This window comes from Schistocerca serialis, chromosome 2 (genome assembly GCF_023864345.2).
Source record: "Schistocerca serialis cubense isolate TAMUIC-IGC-003099 chromosome 2, iqSchSeri2.2, whole genome shotgun sequence".
Classification (NCBI taxonomy): domain Eukaryota; kingdom Metazoa; phylum Arthropoda; class Insecta; order Orthoptera; family Acrididae; genus Schistocerca; species Schistocerca serialis.
The window spans coordinates 592,286,970-592,294,793 of record NC_064639.1 but is presented as its reverse complement, the minus strand read 5'-3'; the positions used below and the strand labels follow the sequence as shown (position 1 = coordinate 592,294,793).

Genomic DNA, 7,824 nt, shown 5'->3' with positions numbered 1-7,824 from the left:
ACCGTCTAGGGAAGTGATGCCAGTGGTGGTTTCCCGTTGCCTTCCACTGATGATGATGAAATGATAATGAAGACAACACAACACCCAGTCCCTGAGCGGAGAATCCGGGAATCGAACACGGCCCCTTGGCGTTACAGACCGCCGCGCTGACCACTTAGTTATCTGGGCGGACGTAGTACATAGAGGACACCACCAGACTGTGGCCGCAGGGAACCAGTTGTACCAACCAGAACTCCGCCTTCCTCTTGCTCCAGTGGGTCCGAACCCCTATGAACCAAAATTTCACAGACACAGCCAATAGAGTGATGTTGGAAAGTACCTCATTAACAAAATTTTACGTGTAATTATGGCAGTGATAAATGATACATTGTACCGGCAGGCCACTAATGGGCCCACTTCAGTACTACAAACAGATTTAATCCGGATGTCAGTCCAGAATATGGTGTCCCCACTTCTTACGTTCCAAAATAGCGCATAAACCCATCCAAAGGAATAGCAAGCTCGCACCAGGCACACAAAGATATTGTTCGACGTTTCTGCTCGAAAGTCAAGTAGACGTTTGTGCCTTCATCGAAACATGGTTAAAACAGAACCAACCTTCGCTCTCCACGACTTCTCTGGCATTAGTGAAGACAGAGATGATGGCTACGGCGGTACAGCGTTGTAGGTAAAACAAGATATCCACTTTTCCGATGTCAATTCTGGCACACAGCATGACCCACTGCAAATGGTGAGTATCCGTTTGCGGATCGAGGACCTCCATCCGACTAGTTTCAGCATACAAAGTACCTAACGACAAGCTTTCCAAACAACAGTTAGCAACAATCATTGCCTCCTTCGGAAAACTTCTTTTGCTGCTGTGTGACTTTAATGGCCACCATGCACTGTGGGGTGCAAAAATGCCAACGTGATGGGAAAAATGCTAGTGGATGTACTAGATACGGTAAACATTATTGTATTGAATGATGGCTCACCACGCTAATAGTATGACCAAGTAAAGCCCCGACAGCAGTGGACTTGAGCATAGTATCCCTTGCGCCGTCTACCGGAACAACGTGTTAAAGTGTTACCTGTGCCTTAGGTTCGAACCAGTTGCCAATTCAAATTATAATAAACGCACAACCTACAGAGACTGTCAGACACGCAATCAGACGAAAATGGAACACAGCCAAAGCCAATTGGACCTATACGGAATATTATTGGAAGTCAAAACTTGAATCGATCACCTAAACTTCTTATCCAGAAAGAGACTATAAGGGATTGAGATCGCTTGTCAATGGAGCATTAGAAGTCTCAATACCTCAAAAAGGACATTAGGAAAATACATTCACACATTCAGAAAGTGGTGCAGTCCTCAAGGAACGAAGGGAGGCAGTAAGACAATACAAAAATATCTCTAATGATACAAACTTTCTTGTCCTTCAGAAAGCATAAGCTGCAACCAAGAAAATATTCAAGTACAGTAAAAGAAATCGTCGCAAGATCTTTGCAGTGCAGTCTGGAAAGAGAGTCCATTGACTAGAATCTGGAATGTAATGTGGAACATTAAAAGTGGTCTGACAATAGATTTTCACACACTTTCATGGTCCGACGAACTTTAGAATCGTTCTTGTGTACGATATCTCCTCCTGACGTACTGGACAAGGAAGACAAGGCAGAAAATGAAGAGGACAACAGCGTCTTTTCACAATCACTTTTGCTGGGAGAACCTGAGATTGTGTTCTCCCAAGGGAGGGGTTCTGCACCTATTATACTGACTACGCAAAGCTACGACACATCCCTCACAAAGGGAAACTGCTGCTGCTCAAAATTTACAATACTACACGGACACGATACATTGGTATCGATTTGCCAAAAAAACATGTATCGTCCCGATCTACAAATAGGGAAAGAGATGTTATAAACCCGAGTCATATAGGCCTATTACCCTTCTACGGTGTGCGACGAAGGTAACGGAAAAATATTAATCAGTGGTTAGAATTGTGGTGTAAGAGCAAGAAACTATTCCCGGAAAAAGAACTTGGATGTCGAAAAAGGAAAGGGACAACTGAAATACTTTTACTGTTAGTTACCGACATGAAGCTAAATTCCCCTCGGAATAATTACACGATAGTGCGGTCATAGACTTGACTAAGGCGTAAGTACCTTCGAACATTCGTCTCAACCCCATCGAACGCATTACTGGTTGAAGCGATTGAAGCACTGTTAAAGTTGCGACAAATGTTCCTGCGCAAGAAATTCCTCCTGCGACTGTATTTCGATGAATATGAATCCCCCCCATGAACCATGGACCTTGCCGTTGGTGGTGAGGCTTGCGTGCCTCAGCCATACAGATAGCCGTACCGTAGGTGCAACCACAACGGAGGGGTATCTGTTGAGAGGCCAGACAAACGTGTGGTTCCTGAAGAGGGGCAGCAGCCTTTTCAGTAGTTGCAAGGGCAACAGTCTGGATGATTGACTGATCTGGCCTTGTAACAATAACCAAAACGGCCTTGCTGTGCTGGTACTGCGAACGGCTGAAAGCAAGGGTAAACTACAGCCGTAATTTTTCCCGAGAGCATGCAGCTTTACTGTATGATTACATGATGATGGCGTCCTCTTGGGTAAAATATTCCGGAGGTAAAATAGTCCCCCATTCGGATCTCCGGGCGGGGACTACTCAAGAGGATGTCGTTATCAGGAGAAAGAAAACTGGCGTTCTACGGATCGGAGCGTGGAATGTCAGATCCCTTAATCGGGCAGGTAAGTTAGAAAATTTAAAAAGGGAAATGGATAGGTTGAAGTTAGATATAGTGGGAATTAGTGAAGTTCGGTGGCAGGAGGAACAAGACTTCTGGTCAGGTCACTACAGGGTTATAAACACAAAATCAAATAGGGGTAATGCAGAAGTAGGTTTAATAATGAATAGGAAAATAGGAATGCGGGTAAGCTACTACAAACAGCATAGTGAACGCATTATTGTGGCCAAGATAGATACGAAGCCCACACCTACTACAGTAGTACAAGTTTATATGCCAACTAGCTCTGCAGATGACGAAGAAATTGAAGAAATGTATGATGAAATAAAAGAAATTATTCAGATTGTGAAGGGAGACGAAAATTTAATAGTCATGGGTGACTGGAATTCGAGTGTAGGAAAAGGGAGAGAAGGAAACATAGTAGGTGAATATGGATTGGGGGACAGAAATGAAAGAGGAAGCCGCCTTGTAGAATTTTACACAGAGCACAACATAATCATAACTAACACTTGGTTTAAGAATCATGAAAGAAGGTTGTATACATGGAAGAACCCTGGAGATACTAAAAGGTATCAGATAGATTATATAATGGTAAGACAGAGATTTAGGAACCAGGATTTAAATTGTAAGACATTTCCAGGGGCAGATGTGGACTCTGACCACAATCTATTGGTTATGATCTGTAGATTAAAACTGAAGAAACTGAAAAAGGTGGGAATTTAAGGAGATGGGACCTGGATAAACTAAAAGAACCAGAGGTTGTACAGAGATTCAGGTAGAGCATAAGTGAGCAATTGAGAGGAATGGGGGAAATAAATACAGTAGAAAAGAATGGGTAGCTTTGAGGGATGAAGTAGTGAAGGCAGCAGAGGATCAAGTAGGTAAAAAGACGAGGGCTAGTAGAAATCCTTAGGTAACAGAAGAAATACTGAATTTAATTGATGAAAGGAGAAAATATAAAAATGCAGTAAGTGAAACAGGCAAAAAGGAATACAAACGTCTCAAAAATGAGATCGACAGGAAGTGCAAAATGGCTAAGCAGGGATGGCTAGAGGACAAATGTAAGGATGTAGAGGCCTATCTCACTAGGGGTAAGATAGATACCGCCTACAGGAAAATTAAAGAGACCTTTCGAGATAAGAGAACGACTTGTATGAATATCAAGAGCTCAGATGGAAACCCAGTTCTAAGCAAAGAAGGGAAAGCAGAAAGATGGAAGGAGTATATAGAGGGTCTATACAAGGGCGATGTACTTGAGGACAATATTATGGAAATGGAAGAGGATGTAGATGAAGATGAAATGGGAGATACGATACTGCGTGAAGAGTTTGACAGAGCACTGAAAGACCTGAGTCGAAACAAGGCCCCCGGAGTAGACAATATTCCATTGGAACTACTGACGGGCGTGGGAGATCCAGTCCTGACAAAACTCTACCATCTGTTGAGCAAGATGTATGAAACAGGCGAAATACCCTCAGACGTCAAGAAGAATATAATAATTCCAATCCCAAAGAAAGCAGGTGTTGACAGATGTGAAAATTACCGAACTATCAGCTTAATAAGTCGCAGCTGCAAATACTAACACGAATTCTTTACAGACGAATGGAAAAACTAGTAGAAGCCAACCTCGGGGAAGATCAGTTTGGATTCCGTAGAAACACTGGAACACGTGAGGCAATACTGACCTTACGACTTATCTTAGAAGAAAGATTAAGGAAAGGCAAACCTACGTTTCTAGCATTTGTAGACCTAGAGAAAGCTTTTGACAATGTTGACTGGAATACTCTCTTTCAAATTCTAAAGGTGGCAGGGGTAAAATACCGGGAGCGAAAGGCTATTTACAATTTGTACAGAAACCAGATGGCAGTTATAAGAGTCGAGGGACATGAAAGGGAAGCAGTGGTTGGGAAGGGAGTAAGATAGGGTTGTAGCCTCTTCCCGATGTTGTTCAATCTGTATATTGAGCAAGCAGTAAAGGAAACAAAAGAAGAATTCGGAGTAGGTATTAAAATTCATGGAGAAGAAATAAAAACTTTGAGGTTCGCCGATGACATTGTAATTCTGTCGGAGACAGCAAAGGACTTGGAAGAGCAGTTGAATGGAATGGACAGTGTCTTGAAAGGAGGATATAAGATGAACATCAACAAAAGCAAAACAAGGATAATGGAACATAGTCTAATTAAGTCGGGTGATGCTGAGGGAATTAGATTAGGAAATGAGACACTTAAAGTAGTAAAGGAGTTTTGCTATTTGGGGAGCAAAATAACTGATGATGGTCGAAGTAGAGAGGATATAAAATGTAGGCTGGGAATGGCAAGGAAAGCGTTTCTGAAGAAGAGAAATTTGTTAACATCGAGTATTGATTTAAGTGTCAGGAAGTCATTTCTGAAAGTATTCGTATGGAGTGTAGCCATGTATGGAAGTGAAACATGGACGATAAATAGTTTGGACAAGAAGAGAATAGAAGCTTTCGAAATGTGGTGCTACAGAAGAATGCTGAAGATTAGATGGGTAGATCACATAACTAATGAGGAAGTATTGAATAGGATTGGGGAGAAGAGAAGATTGTGGCACAACTTGACCAGAAGAAGGGATCGGTTGGTAGGACATGTTCTGAGGCATCAAGGGATCACCAATTTAGTATTGGAGGGCAGCGTGGAGGGTAAAAATCGTAGAGGGAGACCAAGAGATGAATACACTAAGCAGATTCAGAAGGATGTAGGTTGCAGTAGGTACTGGGAGATGAAAAAGCTTGCACAGGATACAGTAGCATGGAGAGCTGCATCAAACCAGTCTCAGGACTGAAGACCACAACAACAACAACATGAATCCCTTGATGAAAACAGTCCAGAAGTTAACATATCGTACTCCGTGTGCGGAAGCTATAGCATAAATAAGGAAATTCCATCCGTCATGGCTGAATGCATGGAGATATGGGCATTAAGGCACCAGGTGTCGAAAAGTCATCTTCTACCGCATTACAACAGCCTATACGAAATGTCGACTCTGCAGATTGATGTCAGGATCAGTTAAACGTCTCAAAACCAGGACACAACCAACGCAACGGGAATGGAATTCCTGTCTCACTATCACGGTGCTTGCGTGGTGTACACGTGTGTGTCCAAGTGTAGTGAAGGAGCTGGTAGTGCTTCTTAAATACCCGAAACAAGCGACAAGGACTATACAAGCTATAACGACAGCCGAGCTGGTTGCCATTTTGGACACCCTTCTATTCGTACAGACATCCACATAAGACACAATAGTAATCATCTCTGATATTAAGTCAGCCTTACAACTGATTAGAAACCGTCATTATAGTTTTGCCACCCCTGTAATTGCAGCAATAATCGGCCACGTGTTTCGGGTGCGGAGGAACTGTTGCAACATCGTAATTGTGTGGATGAAAGGCCGCTATGGGATGCCTGGTAATGAGCAAGTAGTTGCCCTAGCAAAGCGAGCAACTCTGCATGGAACTATTAAATACGATAAATTTCCTCTCCCAGATATGATACCAGTGGTCAGAAAAATGTTGTCCTCAGAGTGGCAGGAGGAATGGTCGCGGATATCTGGAATCATAGGCAGTCACTACACACTAATTCATCCCACGATTCCAAGAGCAGCGTTCTATAATAAGGCACAAACATCGAGGGGCTTCACGATAGTTACAGCGTTGCTGACATTTGATCATTGGAGTTCAACAAAGAACCTCTATCGGCTCGATCTAAGCGCCACACATCTATGTGTTTGCGGAGAGGAAGAATTCCCATATGAAATATTTACTCAGTGACCTCAGAACACGTATTTTATAAACGCCCTTGCAAGTAATCTTCAGGCTCTTGGTCATCAGTTCACAAGCAGCCTTCAAATCTTGTTAGCATCCAACGATATAGCAATGTATAAGCTCCTATAAGCATTCGTCAACGGTGCCAGTATCAAGATATAGCTCCCTGCGCTGCTACTCTAGTCCTCCTGGTACCTAGAATGCCAGAGGAAGGTCAAAGCGCAATTAAATGACTATATCTCATGTGATTATCTGCAGAATATGGAACGTTCAGCCACTAAATATGGTATTTGTCGACTTGGACAAATATTCAGTTCTTTATCCGCAGCTTTTGAAGCACATCTCACAGAACATACAAAGACATTTTATTAATAATTTAGATACATGGTCAGTCATGGTGACTGAATTGGGAATATCACAAATGTGTACCAACGGCTAGTATATTGATGTTGTGTATCCTGTGTTTCATTTTCGACTTTTTACTCGTTTTAGTGTAGTCTGACTGTAAAACTTGTTTCATGTAGAAGAAATCCTTTGTTGATCTGATTTCGCATCGTACCTGGGTACGACTTAAAATACTGTCATCATGAGTTGTCAAAATCTTTCGTAAAATAACATTTCCTGTGAAACTTCCTGGCAGATTAAAACTGTGTCCCGGACCGAGACTCGAACTCGGGACCTTTGCCTTCTGCGGGCAAGTGCTCTACCAACTGAGCTATCCAAGCACGACTCACGCCCCGTCCTCGCAGCTGTAATTCCGCAAGTACCACGTCTCCTACCTTCCAAACTTCACAGAAGCTCTCCCTGCGAACCCTGCAGGACTAGCACTCCTGGAAGAAAGGTAGAGCACTAGTCCGCAAAAAGCAAAGGTCCGAGTTCGAGTCTCGGTCCGGAACACAGTTTTAATCTGGCAGGAAGTTTCATATCAGCGCACACTCCGCTGTAGAGTGCAAAATTTCATTCTAGAAACATCCCCCAGGCTGTTGCTAATCCATATCTCCACAATATCCTTTCTTCCAGGAGTGCTTGTTCTGCATGGTTCGCAGGAGGGCTTCTGTAAAGTTTGGAAGGTAAGAGACGAGGTACTGGCGGAATTAAAGCTGTGAGGACGGGGCGTGAGGTGTGCTTGGATAGCTCAGTTGGTAGAGCACTTGCCCACGAAAGGCAAGGTCCCGAGTTGGAGTCTCGGTCCGGCATACAGTTTTAATCTGCCAGGAAGTTTCATATCAGCGCACACTCCGCTATAGAGTGAAAATTTCATTCTGGAAACATTTCCTGTGTTTGTATGGCTGAATGGCACTTTCC

The 7,824-nt window shown here is 43.1% G+C and overlaps 1 non-coding gene across 1 annotated transcript; it reads right to left on the bottom strand.

The window, feature by feature from the left end:
- Positions 1-7,169: 7,169 nt before the first annotated feature.
- On the bottom strand, positions 7,170-7,244 carry Trnal-cag (transfer RNA leucine (anticodon CAG)). Its single transcript has one exon. It is a non-coding gene; the product is annotated as a tRNA-Leu (tRNA).
- Positions 7,245-7,824: the final 580 nt, after the last annotated feature.